Consider the following 11,438-nt stretch of genomic DNA (forward strand, 5'->3'; position numbering starts at 1 on the left):
TGAGGCTTAACTGGGCCTGGAGGACCCACTTCCAAGCCTGCTCACGTGGCTGTTGGCTGGAGGCCTCAGTTCCTCACCACATAGGCCTCTCCATTGGGCTACTCATGACGTGGCTTGCCCGAGAGCAACTGATCCAAAAGAGAGAGACCAAGTGTGAGGCTGCTGTCTTTCCTAACCTTATCTCAGAAGCGTCATTCCATCACTTCGGCCATGTTCTATTGGTCACACAAACCATTCTTGCTACAGGGTGTGTGTGTGTTGGCGGCGGGTGTGTGTGGGGGGCGGGGGGAAGTGTTGCTACACTAGAGTGTGAATGCCCGGAGGTGGGAATCATGGCCACCACATCCTCCAAGAACTACACTATTTTTACTTCATTTCCCAAAGTTCTATGCCAGTGGACTCCTTTCCACCCCTCTAATTCTGTCTCAGACCCAGGTCAGCCAGCCCAGTCCCTTTCACTCCACTCTGCCACCCCAGACCCGAGCTTCCCAGGAGTCCCCCCTTCCTCTGCTGTCCCCGCTGTCCAGGCCTTGGTCCTCCTGGGGCACAGTGAGCAGAACTGTGCTCTGTTGGAAGATGGGTTCGGAATCACTATCTGTCTTCTTTTCAAGTCAGTGATTACCGACATGAACTGTCTGTGAGTCCTTACTACCCGTGGCGCGAGAACCTCTGTGAGGGTGTTCTTGGCCAGTCCCCCTTTCCAGATGGAGAAATGGAAGCTTATGGGAATACTGTCCTGTGCCCAAGCTCCCTGGGGGACAGGACATGTCTCTGTCTCAGATGCAGGCTGGGCGTCCTGTCCAACGTCCTCTCGTGCTGGTTGTGACTGGCTTTGCTGGAGTGGGCCTACCCCCTGGGGACCACCCTTGAGTCTGGAGGGCTGAACTCTGGGGACCCAGGGGCCTCAACCTTGCAGCAGTCTTGCTCCCAGGCCTGCCCACTGCCCAGGCTGAGAACCTCCCTGAGCTCCTTGGAAGGCCTCAAGTGCTGCAGAGAGGCCTCACGGCTGCCTTTCTTCGCAGGGGTCTGAGGCTGCAATTCTGGTCCCTCAGTTCACAGGGGGAAACCGAGCCCCAAACAGGACAGGCTGAGTTGCTGAGGTCACAAGTGGCAGCAGGACCTCCATCCTCCCCCTTTCCCAGTCGTGGTGCCGGCAGAAACTTTGTGGTTTCCCCAGACCACCCAGGGATTGGTGACTCAGGCTCCAGAAGACACTTTCTAAACAAGGCCCTGTCTCTGGAGAGCCTGGTGGGAGCTGGGTCCTTGCAGGCTCTGGGAAGTGCGGTGGGTGGGGTTTACTGTCCCCAGGCCCAGGCCTAGGATGGGGACAGAGGGGGAATGGATTTCCTGCTATTGGCTAGATTTGTGGAGAGGGGTTAGTCCCTCCTTTGCCCCTCTCTCTCTACTGCACAGCCCACCCCTACGTCCTGTCTCTTCCCTGCCTTAGTCTCTGAAAGTGTCTGGGTGTGAGAGTGTGGAAGGATGGATCTATGAGCCAGAGAAGTACAGCTTGGTGAGTGAGGAGTCCTAGAAATCTTGTGTTCAGGCTTCAGCTGAGAAAACGCAAGGCTCAGAGAGAGCTATGAGGAGCCCAAGGTCACACAGCAAGTTCGGGGCAGAACTGAGCCTGAACCCCAGGTCTCAGAACGCCTGATCTGGCTGCTTCCTCAATGTCTGAACACAGATTCCCTCATTACTCCAGAGAGTGTGCACACACCTCTGTTCACTTCTGGGAACTACCCCCATCCCTTCCCACTATCTGTTCCGGAAGCTTCCATCCCACACAATTCAGAGGGCTTCATTGTTCCGGCTGTCTTTGGCTGTAACTGCCTTGTTTTAATCCAGACTCTGCCACTTACCACATAAAGTGATCTGAGGCATGTTATTTAACCTCTCTGTGCCCAAGTTTCCTCATCAGAATTACAAGAGTATTTCCATCCTAGGATTGTCAGGAAGATTACATGAATTAATGACTGTTATGCAATGGCAGCCCACTCCAGTACTCTTGCCTGGCAAATCCCATGGACGGAGGAGCCTGGTGGGCTGCAGTCCATGGGGTCACTATGATTCAGACACAACTGAGTGACTTCCCTTTCACTTTTCACTTTCATGCATTGGAAAAGGAAATGGCAACCCACTCCAGTGTTCTTGCCTGGAGAATCGCAGGGACAGGGGAGCCTGGTGGGCTGCCGTCTATGGGGTCACACAGAGCGGGACACGACTGAAGCGACTTAGCAGCAGTCCAGGATGCCAGGGCCTCCACCAACAGCTGCTGTGGCCTCTTGAATAGGCCTCCTTCCCTCTCCCACCCCTTTCAATCCACTCCTCACCCAGAGTCATGGTCTGCACCCAGATCTTTTTTTAACAAATAATTAATTTATTTGTTTTTGGCTGTGCTGGATCTTCATTGCTGCTCAGGCTTTTTTCTAGTTGCGGGGAGCAGGGGCTGCTCTCTAGTTGCAGTGCACAAGCTTTTCGTTTCAGTAGCTTCTCTTGTAGCAGAGTGTGGGCTCTAGGGCACGTGGGCTTCCGTGGCAGCTCCTGGGCTCTAGAGCACAGGCTCAGTAGCTGTGGTGCATGGGCTTCGTTGTTTCGCGGCATGTGGGTTTTCCCCGATTAGGGGTTGGATCCATGTCTTCTGCATCGGCAGGCGGATTCTTTACCACTGAGCCACCAGGGAAGCCCCGGCACCCAAATCTGACAGTGAACCTCCTCCATGTGATGGTGACCTCTCCGATGACTGCCTGTGTCTTTAGGATATAGAACTGCCTCTGAGAGGACCTAGCCCTGCCCTGAGTCTTCTTGGCCCAGTACCATCTAACGCCACACTCCAGACCTCTCTGTCCCCACTAGGCCTTTGCCCAAACTGCCCCCTGCTCCTGACCATGCCCTGGCCTGCCCAGTGCAAGATCTGACCATGCTGCTGTCCCCTCTCTCCTCCCTAGGAGTCTCCTGGAAGCCAGAGATGTCTTATGATCTTGGTCTAGCCCAGTGCCGGACACAGAGGATGGGCTTTCTGGATGTTTGTGGAGTGAAAGGGTCATGGGAGTACTAGATGTGGGCGTGTTTTATAAACTGCAGGAATGAGCAGGCATCCAGAGGGGGGTATGTTTATTAGTACCATGCGTCTCCATGACAACCCCAGCTGACTTTTTCTAGGCCTCTAAGAACCTTCACACCCTCCACTAGCCTCAAGCCCCAGTCCTATAGTCTTATTTTACCCTCTTGGGGCTGTGGTAGCAAGAATTCCTGATTTGAGAGGGGACATCCCTTTAAAGACTTAGAATACAGAATCAGAAAATGTCTAGTTCTATTACTGTCATAGAACTGAAGCTCAGAGAGGTCAGGCTGCTAACCAGGGTCACACAGCAAGGCAATGGCCAATGGAGGCCAAACCCTTGACCTGGGGCTCCTTTCAGAGTTGAGCTCTCAGAGATGCTGTAAAGGCTTCTGAGAAACCTGCATTAGTCTGACCAAAGCAGAGGAGAGGCAAGAAGGTTAGTGGTAGAGATCATTTTTTGGTTGTGTTTGTTTTTAATTGTGGTTAAAAAAAAGAACATATATAGTGTAAAAGTGACCAGTTGAACCATTTTGCAGTGGCATTAAGTACATTTGCACTGTTGCACAATCATCACCACCAACCCTCCCCAGAACTTTTTCATCTTTTCTATGTTTTTGTGGTTAGTGTTATTATTGTGGTAAAATACACAGAGCAGAAACTTTGCGATTTTAACCATTTTTCAGTGTGTGGTTCTGTGGCGTTAAGAATATTCTCCTTGTTGTGTTTCCTATGCTTTTTAATAAAAGGCAAATGAAGACAAAGTTTTACAATTCTTCACCCTGAGGTTGAGGGTTTTGCTGACTTCCGGCAGCCTGGGTAACCCAGAGGAAGCTGTGTGTCACCTTGGCCTGGGTGGGCTCGGTGGAGGATACTGGGAAAAGGGGAGTCCAGTGAAGGCTGACTGTCACCAGGAATATGAGTTGAAACAGCCTCTCAGCCTTGCTGTTTTCAATGCAGCTCATAGTGAGGCTAGTGGAGTGTAGATGAAATACCTAGAATTTCTGAGTGTGAGACCAGGAGCTCATGGGCTGAGCAGAGGATACAGGTGGTTTTTAATGTGACCTCCTTGACTCCCGGGGGGCACTGTGGGAGACCTGGCTGAATGGCGCTAGGAAAGGCCCCTCCCTGGGCTTTAATTTCCCCTCGAAAATGAAAGGTCTAAACCAGATGTCTTGATGATGCCTTCTGGAGGAGCCCAGGGCTTCTAGAGATTGTTTGCTGCCCACCCCAAAACCTAAGGTGGACTTTCTCTTTTAAAAATTTCATATATTTGTTGATCTTCGGCCGTGCTGGGACTTTTTTGCTGTGCCAGCTTTTCTCTAGTTGCAGTGAGCAGGGGCTACTCTTCTTTGTGGTGTGCCGGCTTCTCATTGCAGTGGCTTCTCTTCTCACAGAGCCCAGGCTCTAGAGCACAGGCTCAGTAGCTGTAATACACGGGCTCGGTTGCTCCAGAGCACGTGGGGTCTTCCTGGACAAGGGATCGAACCTGTCTCCTGCTTTGGCAGGTGGATTCTTTACCACTGAGCCACCCAGGGAAGCCCTAGGGTGGGCTTTCATATTGGATCTGCTGAGAGGAGCTGGGGCGCTTGCTAGTAATAGAACCCTTACTTTGTTTAGCAATAACCATAACAGTTTTCATTTATTAAGGGACTTGTTATTAATATATACTAAAGTGTTAGTCACTCTGTCATATCTGACTCTTTGTGACACCATGGACTATAGCCTTCTAGGCTCCTCTGTCCATGGAATTCTCCAGGCAAGAATACTGGAGTGGGTTGCCATTCCCTTCTTCGGGGGATCTTCCCCACCCAGGGGTCAAACCTGGGTCTCCGCGTTGCAGGCAGATTCTTTACCATCTGAGTGTTCTATACTAGGCACTTTGTATTATCTCATTTAATCCTTATCCCTGATTTATAGATGAGGCTCAGGGAAGTTAAGCAGGGTCACATAGCTAGTAAGTATCAGATGGAAGATTCCCACCCAGATCTCTGGTTCCAGAGCTGGTGTTCCTACCTACCCACCCCCACCCCCCTCATCCTTCGAATGAATGGTGCACTTCTGAACTTGACTGAGCTCACAAGCTTTGGAGGCAACTCCCGGGGCTCCAGGCCCAGTTCTGCCTCCAGCTAAGTGACTTCGGATAAGTTATTTAAGGATTCTGTGCCTCAGTTTCCTCATTTGTTAGCATGGACACCTTCTAGGATGGTTAGGAAGATGAAATTAAATGGGTTTCTATTTGTGAAGCGGTTAGAATAGGACCTGCTTATAGTCCCATTTAGCATTTGTTGAATTTTTAAAATACTATATTTATTGCCAGCTTTTGGGGGTCGGTTTTGCTTGAACCAGCACATTAATTGGGAATGTTTATTGATTGTAGTTTCACTTTCTAGTTCTCATCTTTGAGCAATGAACAAAATGGGGCTTTAGGAATGCCTAGGAAAACATGCATATAAACAACACTGCATACATGCATGCGGTCCAAGTCGGCTTTCCTTAACACTGCGAACCAAACACATCTATTCATGAGTTTTTGTAGAAAAGGGGGGAAAAAGATCTTCTCTGTTGGCCATAGAATGTTGGCTAAGCTCCTTAAATTGTCTAAAATGGGCAGCATTTTGGTGCTTTCTGAGCATGTGTACTGGAAGCAGATCCTTCGGAAGTGGCAACCCTACCCCCACCTCGTTCCCACTTCGCTCTCCTAGTCCACCCGTGGAGCGACGATGCTTGCCATTCCTGGCCCTCATGACAGCTCTTTTGACTCTTTAAGAATCCCCAGCTTTGTGCTGCCCAACATATAATGTCAATACACGTCAAAAACCACATCGGATCCCCAGAAAGCCGAGTGGCGCCTTGGTGACAGGCCTCGGCTGGCTCCCAAGCTCTCCGCACTCTGGGGCTCCGGGGCTGAGGTCTGACCCTTGGGCCCCTTGGCCCCATCTGGGCGCACAGCCCAGGTCTCTGCCAGGCCCTGGCTGTGCTGAGGGGTGTCCCTGCCACAACTTGCAGGGAGGAAGAAACAGCTTGAGCCACACAAAGATTTTTAAACAAATATGCAGAATTAGTCTGCATATTTGGGATCCCATTCTATCCAAGTCTGAGGCTGTAGAGTCCCAGGGGTCTTCCACTCAGGGAGGGCTCTGGCCGGCCTGGCCCTAGCTTAAGCAGGCGATGTCATCAAACATCCCCTGGGACAATTTCTAAACCTCAGGAGTGGGCTCCCAAGTGACCAGGATAAGCCAAAGGCCTTTGAGGTAAGTCTGTTCTGGAATTTGTCATGGTTAGGGTGAGAAGAGCCACGAAAACCATCTCTGAATGAGAGATTTTGCCACCTTCTTGGTCAAGCCTTCTGTCTGAACTGCAGTTGCTGAGGAATTTGGGCTGGTTTTGCAGAGAAGTGGAAAGCTTTGATGTTTGAATCCTGGCTCCACCATTTTCCACTCTCTCTGAACTTTTCATGTGTTTCCTCTGGGCTGTGGTTTTCTCATACATAAAATGAGAATGATATCCTCTATCACGTAGGGACCAAATGAGAAAGCTTGTAGTGTGGGGAGATAATTCTCCATGGGACTCTCTAAGAATCTTGGCAGCAAAGGCACAGACTGCTTGTATTCCAGACTCTTTCTTCAAGGATATACGACAACCAAGAGCCTTAGAGATAGTGTCTCCCTCTGGTGCAAAGGACGGGCATTTAACTAACCCTTATAAAAGATTTGGGTTCCCAAGCTTAGGATTCTGCTCCTATAAAGCACTCTACTGGGTGTGAAGTTGTCACTCGCCCCTCTTTGCACCACAAGAAAACCAATGCAGACATGCTGCCAGCAGTGCCCTGAGTACTGGAAACCCGTCGTCTCTGAACCAGGAGTCTCTCGTCTTCTGTCAGCATCCAGGAAACAGGGCAAGCTAACTTATTGTCTTACAAATTGGGTAAAGTCTCAGATCCTTTCATAGACTTTGACAGTGATGCAGGAGGGATCTTGAGAGAGACATGGCTTTCTGGATAAGGAAAGAGGAGGGTCTTACAAGCCAGTTAATGGAATTTTGAGGAAGTCCATGGAACTCAGTAGCAAATATATTGATCAAGATTTATGGCCAATTGGGCAATAAAGTGAAGTGAAGTCGCTCAGTCCTGTCCGACTCTGCGACCCCATGGACTGTAGCCTACCAGGCTTCTCTGTCCATGGGATTTTCCAGGCAAGAATACTGGAGTGGGGTGCCATTGCCTTCTCCAGGGGATCTTCCTGACCCAGGGATCGAACCCAGGTCTCCCGCAATGCAAGCAGATGCTTTACCCTCTGAGCAATAGATGTCCCTATATTTTATTGCCTTTTATTGAAGAGAGTTTCTCACTAGAATTTCTCCTGGGGGATGGAGGTTGTTCTTGCCTTTTAGATAGCAGTTATGGAGATGGGTACTTACACTGAGAAAGGAGAGAAATTCACCACTGACATGGACAGGAAACCGAGGGATCCTTAGAACTTCAGCTGGTTCGCTTGAGACAAGAGGGTGGGACAGTCACGCTCCTTAGGGAAGAATGATGACTCACCCCCTCATCCAGTGTGTCCTACTGACTTTAGATCCAGGCAGAGGTGACAGTCGGGAGTCTATAAGTGGGTCCTGGCTGCTCTAAGGTAATTTTGACTTTCTTGGGGAAATTTCCCGGGGGAAACCATAGGTGGAGAATGGACTGGTATCGGGGCTCTTACTACTGCAGGTTGGGTTTGTCCTGATGGGGTCCACTGGGCGGCGGCATCTACTCTGCATCAGTGTGCCAGCTCTGCGAATGGGCACAGCCACTGTGCTCAGTGGGCAGAATGACTGTTCTCATAGCTCCAGCCAACAGTCCTCTTGATGGAGTTTGTTATAGTTTTGTTGTCTCTTGGATCTAACCAATGACCTGGCTGTTTAATTTGTCACTAGGAGAACTACAAACTGGCAAATTAAAGACACCTCTCTGCTGCTGCTAGGTCACTTCAGTCGTGTCTGACTGTGCAACCCCATAGACGACAGCCCACCAGGCTCCCCCGTCCCTGGGATTCTCCAGGCAAGAACACTGGAGTGGGTTGCCATTTCCTTCTCCAATGCATGAAAGTGAAAAGTGAAAGTGAAGTCGCTCAGTCGTATCCGACTCTTAGCGACCCCATGAACTGCAGTCTACCAGGCTCCTCCATCCATGGGATTTTCCAGGCAAGAGTACTGGAGTGGGGTGCCATTGCCTTCTCCAAAAGACACCTCTCTATAGGGTCATAAACTGTTGCCACTAATTGAGGCTGCTGATTGAACTTTGTTGGTCATTCCTGCAGACACCTGTTGGAAATGGTCTGTTCTCTTATGAGACTGACTGGCATGCCTGCCCTAGCCAGCCTGCCCCCTGTAGCTGCCTGAACCTATCCCCTACCAGACATGACTACCCTCAGAGACCAGAGCAAGGAAAGGATGGCATGTTTCTACACAGTCCGCCAAGCCTGAGACTGCTGCCCAAAGTTGACCTGTAAGCATGAACCGTGGCTGCTTATGGGAGATTGACTGCTTCAGACCTCTGACCCCGTCTTGGGGCTGTGGATGTATGCTTCCATGCTGTTGACACATTTTTAAGTTATGTTGTCACTGGCAGTCAGATCAGCCAATTCCAGCCACAGCATTTTGGCCCCGAAGCTGATCTGGGTCATGTTTTCACATTCAGGGCCATTTGCAGTTTAACAACGGTGCAAACTTACTGCAGAAGACACTTGACAATGGGCTGCTGGTCAAAGTGTTCATGACCGTCCCTGCTCCCTGCTGTTCACAGGGATGGTCTAGGTTGAGTCAACATTCCCAACTTTCTCTCCCTCCCCTCTTCTTGGTCCACACACCTGAATAAGGCAGCTTGGTTGTTGATTGTGACTGTCCCCAGAAAGGGATCACCCAACTCTGGGTCACCTCCTGGGTAATAACCAGGATGAAAAGGGTTGGGGAGTGGATTTATGGAGATTCTGCCCTAACCATTCCTGGGCCAACGACTTAGTTTCCCTGAATGGCCAGCCTAGTGAATGCACCCTATGCTTGGTAGTCTGACCAAAAGGAGATTCCGATGGAGTTCTCGTTAGTTTTTATTAAAGTCCCTTGCCACTCAGTGTACCTGGCCCTTCTGGGTGAAAGGTTTGGGTACAAGTAAAGGGTGAGTGTGGAAAAGATAGATACTGGGAGAGAACACACAGCTTTTGTGGCAGTGGAGGAAAAGCAGCAACCCAGCACCTGGGAAGGGAACACCTTGCCTATCAGGACCTTCTTCACAATGGGCAGCACCCCGTGCAGCTGCCACATTGGTGCGCATGCCTTAAATGCACTGCTGGATTAGCTATCTACCACCAAATACCACTGACCATGATTTGATCACTATTTCTCTTAACCTTCGCAAACCAAGAAGTTATGGGAAACAGCATGAGATATCCCCTATTCCTGCACCTCCCATGCAGAACACCTGTCAGCACCTTGGAATGTCTGCCTCACCCAGCTCCCATCACTCAGGCATCTGGTGGAACTGATGGTGTTGACAAATAGGACGGGTTGGACTGACTAGTTTGGGGAGATAGTCTTTCTAAAAACAGTGGAGTTTGTTACACAGCAGTAAGTAACTGATACCATCAGCTCTCTTGCTTCACGCTCCCAGCAGTGCTTTAGCGTCTGTGGGATGATGCCTGTTTTATAGATGAGAAGCAAAAACTCTGAGAGGTGAAGTGATTGCCTGAAGGTCACACAGCCACGTGGTGGTGCTGGGTTGTGACTGAGTCTGCCTGACTCTTATTCCAGTGCTCATTAGCTTTCCCTCATCTAAGGTGCTGGGATGCTTTCATGAACCTCGAAGACCCTGGCTTATAGAATTTCATGCCTCTCAGCCAGTGCCCTAACTCTGAACACCATGGTTGGGAGGCTGAGAAGGCTGGGGAAGCATAAAGCAGCCAAAGGGCTTCCTACCACCTTCTCTCTACAAGGGAGTGGTCTCAGTTTCTTTATCTATGAAATGGGTCTAATACTTGTTTTCACAGAGTGGTTGCAAGGAATAAATGAACTTGGAAGCAGGAAAGTGTTTTGGAAAACAAGATGGGAACTGTTGCAAGCACTGATGTGGTCTGAGACATGACCTAGAAGAGAATAAGGGCTTGATAGAGGGCTGGGAGGACTTCCCTGGTGGCTCAGTGGTAAAGAATCCGCCTGCAAGACAGGAGACCTGGATTCAATCCCTAGATCAGGACGATCCCCTGGAGGAGGAAATGGCTACCCACTCCAGTGTTCTTGCCTGGAGAATTCCACGGACAGAGGAGCCTGGTGGGCCACAGTTCACGGGGTCGCACAGAGTCAGACTTGACTGAAGGGGCTAAACAGCAACAGCAGCGGCACCAGCAACAGAGGGCTGGGAGGGAAAGACAGCAGAGCAGAGAGGGCCAGTCAGACACACACACTGGCCCAGGGTTCTTTTATCAACTGTTGTTTGTCCGCTCCGATACCACCTGCCTTCCTGGCCCTTAAACCTGGCCACTCCTTTGGGTTAAGCAGGAGACTTAACCTTTAGGGCAGTGGTATGGTACTGACATAGACTGAGTCCCCCTCCCACTAACGGAATACTCACACTGGACTCTCATGCTAGCCCTTTCTACAGATATGGCTGTCCTCTTTTATAGATATGGAAGAATGAGGCTAGCAAGAGCTCAGTGCTTTGCCTGAAGTCTCACAGGAAATAAGGCATAGAGCTAGGGTTCGACTGAGATCACTCCTGCTTCAAAATCTGCTGGCCTTTGGGCTCCGAGGTTTTTGTATCCTAGACTTTCAGCCCGAGAGCAGCCAAGCACACCGAGACTGGGACCAGGGCAAAGGGGCTCAGAATCCTCCCCGGTGGGTGGTGTCTCACAGTGAGTGGAGTCCAGTGCTCGCTTGTTCGAGGACAGACTTCCAGGCTTAGAAGGGGCAGCCCGGGACCACCTTGGCTCCATCACACGATCTTTCTGTGGCATCACCATCACCCTCTCGTAGTGGATCCCTCCACCAGCCTCTAGGAACTCTGTTTGTTCCCCTCTCTATGCTGCGCCCAGATGGATCTTCCTAAAATGCAGCTTAGTAAGTTGTTCCTCTGCAAAAAGCTATCCTTTGGCTGCCCATCAAAGTCCAAGCCCCTTACGGGATGTATCAGGCCCTTCTCAGTCCCCTCACCCTCCCAAGTCTGAACCAACCATGTTCCCTAAATAGGCCAAACTGATTTGTGACTCCAAACCTTTGCTAATTTTTGAAAAAATATTTATTATGTATTATTTGGCTGCACTGGGTCTTAGTTGTGGCACACAGGATCTTTAGTTGCGGCATGTGTGGGATCTAGTTCCCTGACCAGACCTCGAACCCCCCAGCCCCC

This window comes from Bos indicus x Bos taurus, chromosome 10 (genome assembly GCF_003369695.1).
Source record: "Bos indicus x Bos taurus breed Angus x Brahman F1 hybrid chromosome 10, Bos_hybrid_MaternalHap_v2.0, whole genome shotgun sequence".
Taxonomy (NCBI): domain Eukaryota; kingdom Metazoa; phylum Chordata; class Mammalia; order Artiodactyla; family Bovidae; genus Bos; species Bos indicus x Bos taurus.